General features: G+C 44.4%; 1 protein-coding gene and 1 pseudogene across 1 annotated transcript in view; one reads left to right on the top strand and one right to left on the bottom strand.

Moving 5' to 3' along the window:
- The window catches only part of LOC138984659 (large ribosomal subunit protein uL23 pseudogene), a 31,765-nt pseudogene extending 23,732 nt beyond the window's left edge, over positions 1–8,033 (bottom strand).
- Positions 1–13,196, top strand: part of VOPP1 (VOPP1 WW domain binding protein) — a 180,476-nt gene that overhangs the window by 24,137 nt on the left and 143,143 nt on the right. The window lies entirely within an intron of this gene.

The raw sequence follows: 13,196 nt of genomic DNA, 5'->3' as shown, positions 1-13,196 counted from the left end.
ATCTGGTTTAGCTATACCTTCATTCACACACATAATGGTTTTGGTGGTGGGTGCTCAGTCACATCCAATTCTTTGTGAGCCCATGGACTCACTCACATGTAGCCCACCAGGCTCCTCTGTCCTTGGGATTTCCCAGGTGAGAATACTGGAGTGGGTTGCCATTTCCTCCTCAGGGGCAAAGACTGGTGTTGCTGGGTCCCTGGGCCAGCCGGAGTGACTCCAAACCACTTCAGAGTGGGGCTGGGGCCAGGTCACAGGACTGCCTCAAGCCTGCAGTTCGGTCTGAAATTGGAAGTCGTGTTAACAGAGGCATGAATGTGTGTGACATCTCCTGGTCCCTTGGCAGCTTGGCTGTGTGCACCATGGCCAGGTTGGGCCAGAGCCAAGTCTGTGGGGGAAAGGGCTGTTTTTGGTCTGTAGCCAGGGCCACTGTCAGCAAGCCTGCTTCTCCAAGCAGTTCTTCTTGGTCTTGGGCTTATCAGGGTTTTGCAACTTTATACATGGATCCCCAAACTCCCAAGAAGCCCCTTTTGTCTGTGGAGGGATGCCAGGTTGCTCTTTGTGTGGGAGATGTGAGCTTGGCACCACCTATTCAACCATCTTGCTGATATCCTGCTAAACACTTGACATTTCATCTCTACAACACTTCTCTGAGTTTACTGCTGCATTATGTCCATTTTGCAGGTGAACCAAATGAGGCACAGGAGATTAAGAAGCTTGTCCAAGGTTTTCTAGCTGGAGCCAGGATTCCAACTTCTTCAGACTGACTTCAGAGTTTGTGTTCTTAAATACTGTGGTTCCCCTCCCCTAAGTGTTTACATGCATATAATAATAATGTTTTCTTCTCTGCAGTTCCTGGGTGGCCTGACATGGAAGGAGTTCTTGGTGGATGGTTCACATGTAGGGCTTTTCCATTCTTAAAGTCTGAGAAATTCAGTCATGTTACCTTAAGTGATGTGTCTTTATTTTAAATAGAATGTGGAAATGGGGAAGATGGGGATTTTGGTTCATGGAATCCAGAAATGGATAAACAAGCTTAAGATCTGGAAGGCGACTCAGGAACCAGTGACCTCACTGGCTTGTCTTTGTGGCCTTTGAGTCACATCTTCTGCTGGGCTGCCTCACCAACCCCCACCAAACCCTTACCTACCTCACTAGGTAGGCTGCAGTCAGGGGCCCAACCTGTTTGGCCTGGTGCCCTGTGCCAAAGTGGGTCAGGGCAAGTTTAAGGAGACTTGACAGGCTCTGTGAGAGTGGAGGACTCAGAAGCAGGCTGCAGAGGTTCCAGGCGAGTGCCTTGTGCTTCATAAATGTGACTGGTTGGTCCCTGCACAGGTGAGCTGGGAGGCTGTAGGCACACATACACATTGTCATTGCCATGTAAAAATTATGCAAATCTCTTGGAAAATGTCTTAGAACACATAAAACAAGCAAGTAGGTTTTGGTTTATGAACCATTTGGCATTATTCACTAATTTGTATTTATTTTCTGTCTTATATTTTCATTAGTAGAACTCATTGAAGTATTTCTAGTACAAGCAGTCTTTTTATTTTGGCTGTGTGGCCTATGGGATCTTAGTTCCTTGACCAGGGATTGAACACATGACCCCTGCCGTAGAAGCAGAGTATTAACCTCTGGACCATCAGGGAAGTCCCAAGCAGTCTTTTAAGTCAGTAGGATTATAATCCATGAAAGGCCTTTGTAGGTAGAAATTATGTGAGTGAAACTTGGTTTTCTTTTTAAAACTCATCCTAAAGAATTATGTTGTCAGCCAAAGGCATGCCACTGCTGTGAAAATAATGGGCCACTACTACTCTAATAATGAACTGTGGGGCAGGGAAATGAGGAGCTCACACCTGGAGAGCTTTTGGCGCTTGGACACTTAGGGAAAGAGCCGCCTAGAACAATACACTGAACCAGGATGGCACTCCCACCCATGAGAGCTGGATGTCACCTGCACCCACAGTTTGCTGCTCACCCTTTCAATTGTTGTGGCCTACTTGTTTCCCCACAGGAACCTTGTAAATATCATTACTCTACAGGATGCAAACTAAGGTTGAGAAGTTAAGTGGTTTATTAAAGGTCATGTGTGAAGTAAATGAAGATGGTAAGAGCTTTCTTTTCACCTTTCTTGTGTGTGTGGGAAAACTGAAACACTAAAGGTCAGTGATTGTTTCAAGTCAGCATCATCCCCTTCCACACTTTGTCTTGCACCTTCCGTGTTTATGTCTTCTCCCCTTGGTTGAGCACTTCATCCTCTTCTCATTCTCTGAACGATCATGATAAATCTCATTCATGCCTAAATCTTCAATTACAGTGTTTATGCTAATGTTTCCAAAATATGTTTTTCTAGCCCAGGAATTCCCTGCTAAGTGCCAGCTCCTATTGCTCTGGTTGTCTAATAGAAATGTCTCAGGGCCTATATCTGAAATAGAGACCATCCTTTCCCCAGTAAATGGCCTCACCGCTCACCCAGAATGCTGCTCCAGAAGCCTGGACTACTCCAACACCACCTACTCTGCATTCTCTGCAGTCCTGTTGACTCTTACTCTTCCAAGTTTCTGGAACTCGCCTCTCTCAGGCCTCCAACCTGTGTGCTTGCCTCAGTCCAGGCCATTCTTCTGTGGACAGCCCTCTTTCTTCTGTGTGCTCTCTTAAGGCGTAACCCAAGCTGTCACTTCCTTGTTTGAAATCCATGAATGGACCTAAAAATTCCACTCAGTCTTAGCTAAGTTCAGAGTGCCCATTGGTGCCCTGTCCACTCTTTAGGTGGTGTGGCTGTCCTGTCCCAAGCCTTTCTGACTCTATACACCATTGCCCTATGCAGGTGCTGCATCTAAGAGTGAGGTAGCAGAGATCACACATGTCTAAGTATGTTTTATCTTATGAGAATTAACTGATTACAAGTTTTGGAGCCTGGCTCGTCAGCAGTGAGTGAGTGAGGAGGGCCTTTGAATGGCTAGTTCTCTCTGTCTTTCTTCCTTAGCAGTGATCACAGTTCTGGGTAAGGTTTCACATTTTGGAAATCACAAAGGGTTGGAGGGAAAGATATCCAAGATTGTGAATTTTGAACAGAGTAGGCAGCATTGTTAAGATGCAACCAGGACATGCCTGCCAGAGCTGTGTCTTTCGAAATGGCCCCCACTGTGTTGTGCACTGTGTCATCCTTGTTGTCGAGCAGGACAGCCTTGGGAGCAGCCCTGCTATGAGGCTCCAGGCTCAAGGAGGAAGAGTGTGTGTGAGCAGTTGTGTGTGTGTGCTTAGGGTGGAGGAGAGGGAGCACAGTGAAACCAGTGGAATTGGGGTGGGGGGCTTCTTTTGTGGTGATGAATGACTCAAGTAGCCATGTTGTGTGTGTAGGGGGGAGTGGAGCTGTTGGGGTTGAGAACAGGGAGTGGGGGCACCTGGTAGAGTTGAGGGGAGCCCCAGTTTATCTCATTGGTTTTGTTAAGGGAATATTTAAAGCAAAACCTCAGTCTTTAGGCCTAGATCTGTAATCTGGATATTATGTTTTGCAGTTGATGAATCAGCACTTATAGCCAAGCCTCATACCCTCGCCTTAGGGTCTGTGTCATTGGTAAACAGCCTCTGGCTCCCTAGGCTCGTCTTTTATTACCCTCACTTTGAAAGCAAGCCTCTTACCAAGATTTTCCACTGGTGAGAAAGCTGTCAGTCAATGTATTCCTGACTGCTCCTCCCAAGTGCTGCAAAAGCAGAACGAAAATATATCCCCATTAAATTTTGCTCAGTGGTGGAACTAGTTGCTAGGAACTAGAAACTAGGGGCATTAAAATTTTTTCCTTTTAACCTCATTTTTGCAAAAAAATTTCCTGAATTCAAAAATTTAAATTAGCTGGTACAACAGATGAACTTTGGTTCCTTTCCGCAGTACCTCCTGGTAGTGTAATAACATGTACTAGGAATGAGGTTATGAGATACAGTTAACTCCTGCACGTATATTGTCACTCACCGAATGGTTCCAAGTTCAATTCCTTGTAGGAAAATTGACAGTTGTAATCATGTTGTCAGTCATTTGCCTTTTTTGCTGTAGCACCAACATTGATGTCCAGACAGAAAGCTCCACCCCGACTGACTAATATGAGGCACAGGTCTTGGTTGCATGTCTTTGCTAAAATGTCAGTATTCATCAGCAGTTTGCAGCCAGTGCTGTGTATATTTGTTTCCTTGGGTTCAAGAGTACAGTCTAGGAAGTCCTGTGTCTTGTCTTCACAGTGTTTAGTATGGTCAAGTTTCTATGTTTAGTATGGTCGACACCTGGAGGTCTCCTGGGAGAATGTCTCCACCAGCTGCCTTATCACTTTCTTCTATGAGTAAATCCCCATCAGCCGTCTGGTGTATTCAGACTCCATGACCTGAGGTCTCCCTCGGTTTTTGGAGGTGATGTAATGTGGTAGGAAAAAGGCAGCTTTGGACCCAGACATTCCTGAGTTTTAAACTGATTCCAGCATTATGTTTGGGGGCATGTCGCTTAGCTCTCCTGGACTTTATTTGTAGCACAGGGAAACTCCTGTGTATCTGGAAGGGTATGAGCTTAGCAGTCCTGTGGAATGTGGACATCTGCCAGGTAAGAGACATCTGATAATGCCTGATGTCCTTGATATGTCATTTGCCTATCAGGGAAGCCATTCAATTTAAGGTGGGAATGAAAATATTTGCCACCGTGTTCCTAGAGACAGTGTGAAGACAACAGCCTTTGAAGGCAATTTAAGCTTCTTATGGGGAAAGGCATTTTGTGCAGAGCTTTTGAAATCAGCTAAACTCTCTCCTTGCTCATACTTAGGTTCAGTCACTCAGTTGTGTCTGACTCTTTGCAACCCCATGGACTGTAGTCCACCAGGCTCCTCTGTCCATGAGATTTCCCAGGCAAGATACTGGAGTGGGTTGCCATTTCCTTCTCCAGGGGATCTTCCTGACCCAGGGATTGAACCTGAGTCTCCTGCTTGGCAGGTGGATTCTTTACTACTGACCCTTCAGGCAAGCCCAACCTCTGTCCTTGCTGTTTCTAAATCCAGAAGTTGCTAGTATGTGTCCATTTCATCTGGTTCTTAAATGGCCCACCTTATCCATACAATGAAGGTTAAAAACTAGCTGAAGGCACAGCCCTCAAATGCAGTGAGTCCCCCCATGGCAGTCCCCGCCATGTCGCTGGCCATGTCTCTGACCTGGCTCCCAGTTCTCTCCCTCTACTTCTGCACCCTTGTTTAGTTCAGCACCCACTTTGTGTTGTCCTCCTGCTCCAGCTTCCATTCACTCCTTCACTGTGTTTCCCTTTCCCTTCCTTCTGTTCTAAAGGGAAACCAGGCCCTCCTTCTCCACCTCATGGACCCCTCCCCATTCAGGGTTTCCCTTGGGAGGAAGGTACAACACATCCTTTCATTTATTTTTGTGTGTGGGTGGGAAAATTGACCTTTGAGATATAGAAAGTGCTCAGAAACTGATTTAGCACAGAACACATCTTGAACTGTTTCAGCCCTCTAGGAAATTTATAGGTAATTTGCCAGCCAAACTGGAGTGCTCAGTGTTTACACAGAAGAACCTTTCCCTTTGCTTCTGGTGGTGCTGTTTCTTCCTCTGGGAACACCCTCTTTCCTTGTCTTTCTGTTCTCATTTCATAGACAGCCTCCTTAAGAAGCCTGTCGCAAAACAATGTGATCTCTGACTTTCAAACTTCATAATTAAAAATTGCTGTATTTATTATGAAAATAAAAATAATGCATTCTAATAATAGAATAATTGTAAAGTAGAGAAATACATGAAGAAACAAAACCACATCTCTCATTACACCAAGACAAGAGCTATTTACATCGAATGATGTTTTCCTTCCTGCCATTTTCTTTGCATCCTTCATACAGTGGTCATAACATACATAAAATTTTGTATTCTCCTGTCATAAGTACTTCTATTCTATTTTACATTTCCTTTAAACATTGTAGAAGCTGTATGATATCTTATGATGTGGCTCCTGATTGGCTGATCCATTCTCCTGATGTGGAATATTTAGCTTCTTCCCCCATTTTTCTGTGTTTTAAGAATCCTAAGATAAGCATCTTTGTGCATTTTGGATTTTTTAAAAAAAATAGATTTCTAGAAATGCAATAACCAGATCAGAGCTTATTGACAGATTTAAAAGTATGTGCTATATCTTAGCAAACTGACTTTCAGAAAGTTTGCTTTTTAAAACAAATTTGTACTCCCAAATTTATACATTCAGCAGTGTATGTGACTACAGGGTCACATATTATATGTTTGCTATTTGAACAAAAATATATTTTCCCCATGTTATGAGACTTGGAGGATTAAGACTGTACCACATGAGTGCATTTACTGGGTATTGCAGATGTCGTCTCTTGGAGGTGGGTTGACAATCCACTCCTTGGTCCCAGCTTTCACGCCAGGTAGATCAACCTCTCAGTTGGTGTTGGGTTGGAATGTCAATCCAGATGGCTGAGTTCTGCAGTGATAGGAAGTGGGATTCTTCCAGGAGCTTTTGGTCTAGTGCTGTGCCCTCTCCCCAGCGTGGTGTTTTCTGGTGTCCTCCTTCATTCTGCTCCGCTGTTCTGGCCCCTTGACTCCAGCCCTGTGGTCCTCAGCGGCGTGGGCTCTGGGAGCATCCTGGAAAGCAGCCAGTTTTGATATGGATGACTCAGACACTGCTTCCCTGGTCAGAGGAGTCTGTCCCTGCAGTTACCCTGATGGGAGTGGGTGAAAATGAGCATTGCCCTGATTTGAGAGCACCATTTTTTTTCCTTCAGAAAGAATAGGAGTGGAGGCTTTTAAATATATAGGGTTTTTTTTTTTTTTTTAAGGGAAGATTTCTTTTAGAACAATCCCTTACTCTCTTGTCTGGAAAGAAGCAAAGTGTTCTTCATATGTGTGTCTGTTTAGAATGTAGTGTTTGGATTAAAGGAAGTGGATGAAGCCTTGCATGCATAGGCAGATGCCTCATTGTTTTGTTTATTGAGCACAGAGCATTAGCCAGTGCAGCCCTGCTCCTCCCAGCCGCCCTGGGGAGACTGTGAAGGTTGAATAGATTATTTCTTAGGGTGGGAAACATGAAAAGATCTCTAAGAACATGGATCTCTGGTTCTGTCCCAATTGCAAAAATGATGTTTGAGGGTCACTGCCTTCCTTAGTTTCTGTCTGGTTGTGTCACAGATTAGAGGATTTGGGTAGAAATTAAGCCATATTACCAAGTCTATGTTCCATGAAGTATGGATCCCTGACCTGGGGGCCACTTGCTCTGAGGGAAGGACAAATGGTAAAAGGACTTGAGCCCTTGCTAACCTTTTTGTCCCATGACTGTCTTAATAAATGGGCCTTTGCTTTAAGAGCCTGGGTGTTTTTTTTCTTTTTTCTTTTTTTTTTTATACTGAAAACTTTTATTATATTTGGAATTAACCAGCTGGACTCAGTTTGCTGCTGCTGCTAAGTCACTTCAGTCGTGTCTGACTCTGTGCGACCCCATAGATGGCAGCCCACCAGGCTCCTCCACCCATGGGATTTTCCAGGCAAGAGTACTAGAGTGGGTTGCCATTGCCTTCTCAGTTTAGATGATCTAATTTTGTTGGCAACATCCAAAGCATCATAGTCAAGAGCCACTCGAACATATGCCTTCTTCTCTCCATCAGGCCTGATCACAATTTTCACTTTGGCCATGTTAATGTCACAGAGCTGCTTCACAGCCTGTTTAATTTGGTGCCTAGACATTCACAATGGATACCAATGTGTTATTGTCTTCTGTTTTCTTCATGGCTGACTCAGTGCTGAGCAGGAATTTGATGATGGCATAATGGTCAAGTTTGTTTCTCCTAGGGGCACTCTTCTGAGGATGTTTGGGCTGCCTCCTGAGCCAGTGTTTCAGGCTGCCGGAAGGGGGTAACATTTGGATTTTTTTTTTTTTTCTTTTTGTGGCTGTGGATGCCTTTCAACACTGCTTTCTCGGCCTTTAAGGCCTTTGCTTTGGCTTTGGCTTTAGGAGGGGCATGGGCTTCCTTTGTCACCTTCAGCACCATCTTTGTGAAAAGGAACCTGGATATTTTTAATGCTTGGGAATGGTTTACGGTGAACTAGTCTTATCTCCTCGCCTATCTCCAGCTGAGCTATTTCAAATCCTAAAAATGATCCTGTGAAGGTGCTGAAATCAATATGCTAGCATATTTGGAAAACTCAGCAGTGGCCACAGGACTGGAAAAGGTCAGTTTTCATTGCAATCGCAAACAAAGGCAATGCCAAAGAATGCTCAAACTACCACACATTGCACTCATCTCACACGCTAGCAAAGTAATACTCAAAATTCTCCAAGCTAGGCTTCAACAGTACGTGAACCAAGAACTTCCAGATGTTCAAACTGGATTTAGAAAAGGCAGAGGAACCAGAGATCAAATTGCCAACATCTGTTGGATCATAGTGAAAGGTTGCTGCTGTGAGCCATGTGCTGCACCAGGATTTGTGACCTCCAGAGGAGAGGATTTTGATCCAGGGCCAGAGACCAGGCTTGACTAATGGAGCTTTTTATGTAACAGAACTTTATTAAAGTATGAGAGAGATAGAGAAAACTTCTGACATAGACATCAGAAGAGGGAAGAAAGAATGCCCCCTTGATAGTTTTTAGCAAGGTGTTTTATGTCTGTTAGCAAGCTTATTAATCAGATAAGAGAGACCTCAGGGCTGAGGGAGTTTCACCAGGCCCCTCTCCCACAATATGCATTTATGAGATAAGATGGCATAAGGTATGTCATCCCCCAGCCATAAAACAACTGGAATGAATACTGGTTTGTTGAGCCGTTATCAACCCAAGGTTTGAGAAAAGAAAGTAGTTAGTCTTAGGGGGAACCATTTTGAAGAAAGGCAGATTCCAAAGCAAATAAATAGTTTCATTAACATAGCCTAAGAAAAACATTTCCTTAAGGAAAACACATTGGTTAGCTCAAGTCAGAACCAGGTGTCCTCAACACAGAATTAAAAGAAGACTCTTTTAATTTTGTGTAGAGAAGGAGAAGTCTGCCACTTGCAGTTTATTTCTCCTGCAGCTTGGGGACCTTTAGCCTTTCTACCTGTTACCCTCTCAATAGAAAAAGCAAGAGAATTCCAGAAAAACATCTGCTTCATTGACTATGGTAAAGCCTTTGACTGTGTGGATCACAACAAACTGTGGAAAATAACTTGAAGAGATGGGAATACCAGACCACCTGACCTGCCTCCTGAGAAATCTGTATGCAGGTCAAGAAGCAACAGTTAGAACTGGACATGGAACAATGGACTGGTTCCAAATTGGGAAAGGGGTATGTCAAGGCTGTATATTATCACCCTGCCTATGTAACTTATATGCAGAGTACATCATGAGAAACGCTGGGCTGGAGAAAACACAGGCTGGAATCAAGATTGCCGGGAGAAATATCAATAACCTCAGATAAACTGATGACACCACCCTTATATGAAGAGGAACTAAAGAGCCTCTTTATGAAAGTGAAAGAGGAGAGTGACAAAGCTGGCTAAAGCCCAACATTCAAAATACAAAGATCATGGCATCCGGTCCCATCACTTCATGGCAAATAGATGGGGAAACAGTGGAAACAGAGAGAGACTTTATTTTCTTGGGCTCCAAAGTCACTGCAGATGGTGACTGCAGCCATGAAATTAAAAGGCGCTTGCTCCTTGGGGGGAAAAAAAGCTATGACAAACCTAGACAGCATATTAAAAAGCAGAGAAATTACTTTGCCGACAAAGGTCCGTCTAGTCAAAGCTATGGTTTTTTCCAGTAGTCATGTATGGGTGTGAGAGTTGGGTATAAAGAAAGCTGAGCACTGAAGAATTGATGCTTTTGAACTGTGGTGCTGGAGAAGACTCTTGAGAGTCCCTTAGACTGCGAGGAGAGCCAACCAGTCCATCCTAAAAGAAATCAGTCCTGAATATTCATTGGCAGAACTGATGCTGAAGCTGAAGCTCCAATACTTGGGCCACCTGATGCAAAGAACTGACTCACTTGAAAAGACTCTGATCCTGGAAAGATTGAAGGCAGGAGGAGAAGGGGACAACAGAGGATGAGATGGTTGGATGGCATCATCCACTCAATGGACATGAGTTTGACCAAGCTCCAGGAGCTGGTGATGGACAGGGAGGCCTGGTGTGCTGCAGTCCATGAGTCTCAAAGAGTTGGACACGACTGAGGAACTGAACTGAACTGAGTCCTTCTCTTTTATCAAGCCTTTAGGTAATTTAAGGTCCATTTGGAACACCTGGTCTCCGACTGCCTGAACTATCCTTTATGTGCTGGCAAACCTCTCAGATGTCCTTTCTTTCTGTCAGGCAGAACCCACAGAATCCACTTCCAGTTCCTACAAGGCCCCGTGTTTCCAGCTGGCCAGTCCCATTCTTGTCACTCCAGGCTGATCCAAGACATAAACGGTGATAAAACAAGATGCCCCCATCTCCTTCCTAAGATCGTAGACTTTGTTGATTATTGGGAGATGCTGCTTCTTCATTATTCTGTAGTACCTATTTCAGAACCCATAGTATTTGCCAGCTTTTCCTCATATTTTGTTTACTCCCAGCTTCACCTCATCCTAAGTAATGGGAAGGAAGGTGGTGATCCAGAACAGTCTCATCACATGACAGCCAAGTCAGTGGCGGCAGGAGGAGGGAGAGGGTAGGTACCACTCAAGGCCTAGTTAATTGTTGATAGGCCTTTGGGCTTTTTCACAAAAGGCTAAAAAACCTTGCTTTTTCTGTAAAGTTTCCTTGTCATAAAACTACTGTGGGCCAAACAAAACACATACATGGGCGCTAGTTGGAGATAACTGTTCTCAGCTCAGCTTCTAGTAAGGGCTTGAATGATTGGTATACTTATTTCCAGGTCTTTAGAGGTCACTAAAGGAATTTTCCTGCTGTTTCTCAAGTTTACATGGTTCTGTAACTCGCAAGAAGCTGGCAGGATTTATCAGGATGCAGAGACTTAAGTTTAAATTATTGATCCCTGCATTTAAATGTCGCAGAAGATAAGGACTTCACTATAAAATTAGCGAAAATGTCCTGCCTCAGTTCTCCATGTGGCATCACAGTTAGACAGAACCTCAGAGGCACCTGGGCACCCCTCTCCTCTTCCTGCCTCGAGGGGAAGAGGGTGACCATGGTCCACTGGGATCTATTTGTGAAATCCCTGGAGTCTCTTTTGTCTTCCTCTCTAGCCTCAAAGCTGGGGCAGGGTTTGACCTGGATGTTAATAGGCATTAACTGAGAGGATTGAAATGATACCCAATGCACCAATATCCAGCTCTGCTTCCTAGATCTGTGACCTGGGGCTGCTGAAATCTGGGTCAGAGGAATTAAGAATTGCCCAGCCTTCTGCCACACTGGGCACTTGGCACAATGTGGGTCAGAGCTGGCCCTCCACTTCCTTCTGTGCTCATGTGTGGATTCACTCATCTGCACCCCAAGACCTGCCCATCAGCCATGCCCTAGAAGCTTCCTCTCCACCTCTTAACAGAGGCCAGAATCCTCAGGGCCGGGCTGAGGGCTGGTCACCCCACTACAGCACTTCCCCACCCCTGCTGCCTCTGCTCCTTGTGTTTGAAAGCCAGGAGCCTTAATTCAGGTTTTGTTGTCATTGTGGTTGTTTATTTGTTTTGGCATAGTACATTTCTATGTTTTTAATCAGTCTTTAGGAAAATTTTAGATTTATAGAAAAGTTGTGAAGCTAATATAACATTCCTGTATACCGCTTACCCATTTTCCACTGATTTAACATCTGATATTGCCTCACTATATTTGCTGAAGAAAAACAAGCCTGCATTGATAATGTTACTATTAATTACTTAACGTCTGATATTACCTCACTATATTTTATCATGGAAAGCAAACCTACATAGATGATGTTCGTATTAATTAAACTTATGGCTTTATGTGAATTTCACTAGTTTTCCTGCTGAGTTTTCTCCTGTTCCAGGACTCCATGTTGAATTTAGGCTTCAGTGTTTGGTGTTGCCCCAGTTTCCTGCCTGCCTTTCCCTTTTCTTTACACATTCTGTTTGTATAACCATTTTCAACCTGGTGAATTCCCCACGAGAGATTATGTGCTCATTTGCAGGCTAATTTTGAAATACGAGAGCTTTAATCCCCACCCCATGATAGAACTGTCAGCTTGGAAGGTGTATAGCTAACACAGACGTGGGTGGGGGCTTCTCAGCGCCTCTGAAGCAGAGCAGGAGCAGGTGCTGCTCAGACACAGCTCTGCGACCCCGCACTCTGTCAGTGTATAACCAGCGTGGCTCATGAGCCTGGACTCCAGCTGCAGTCACATCTGCTTTATTTTCCCAGTCACACCAAGGTGTCATCATACCTGTGTTTATCTCTAGGTGAAGTCAGCTGTGCCCATCCAGCCAGAAAGTGGGAGCGGGAAAAGACACTGTGGCCCGAGCTCAGGAGCACTGGCTGTGTTGAGGCTGGGGGACACGGGAGAGGCCGTGGCCAGGCACGGACGGGCAGGCTTCGCCACCAGAGCCCCAGGTTCCTCACCCAGTCTCGGCTAGTACCTTCTTTGGAAGAAGCCATGTTCACAGCTGACTGTAAATCACGTTTGCTGTATGTAGTGGGTTTATTTTTATTATTTTTTGTTTTTAAGAAACTAACATGCATATCAATGGAAAAGTTCAGTAGTACTAGAGTTTAAAACTAATTACAGCCCCCTCATGCCTCTGCCATTGATGTCTGAAAGGCAATGAGCTTCAACTTTTTAAGTTGGTTCTTTTAATATTTGCCTCCAAAGTTAAAAATAATGTGCATATACTTCTAGCTCTCGACTCTAGACTCCTAGCAGTGTTGGACGTTAGTTTTCAGGCTCTCTCCCTCTGGCATCTCAGTATATTTGGTTATTGCTATTGCTAAGTCACTTCAGTTGTGTCCAACTCTGTGTGACCCCATAGACGGCAGCCTACCTTATAGCAGTAGACATATGGTGTACTAATATTTTGCATCTCTTATTGTACTGCTTTTTTGTTTTTCCTTGAGTTCAAAACAGCCTTATGTCTTCATTAACTTTGTTCATCTAGACTGTATGGTTGCGCTCCCAAGGTCTCCACCAGCTCTGTAGAAATCCTCAATAGCATCTTTCAGAGATTAGCATCAGATGACATTTGTCAGTCCCAGTTCCCTTCTGGGGAGATCCTCCCTGGAACTCTGAA

Source organism: Bos mutus, chromosome 22 (genome assembly GCF_027580195.1).
Source record: "Bos mutus isolate GX-2022 chromosome 22, NWIPB_WYAK_1.1, whole genome shotgun sequence".
Classification (NCBI taxonomy): Eukaryota; Metazoa; Chordata; class Mammalia; order Artiodactyla; family Bovidae; genus Bos; species Bos mutus.
Note: the sequence above shows the minus strand (reverse complement) of the source record. Positions and strands in the feature narration are given on the sequence as shown.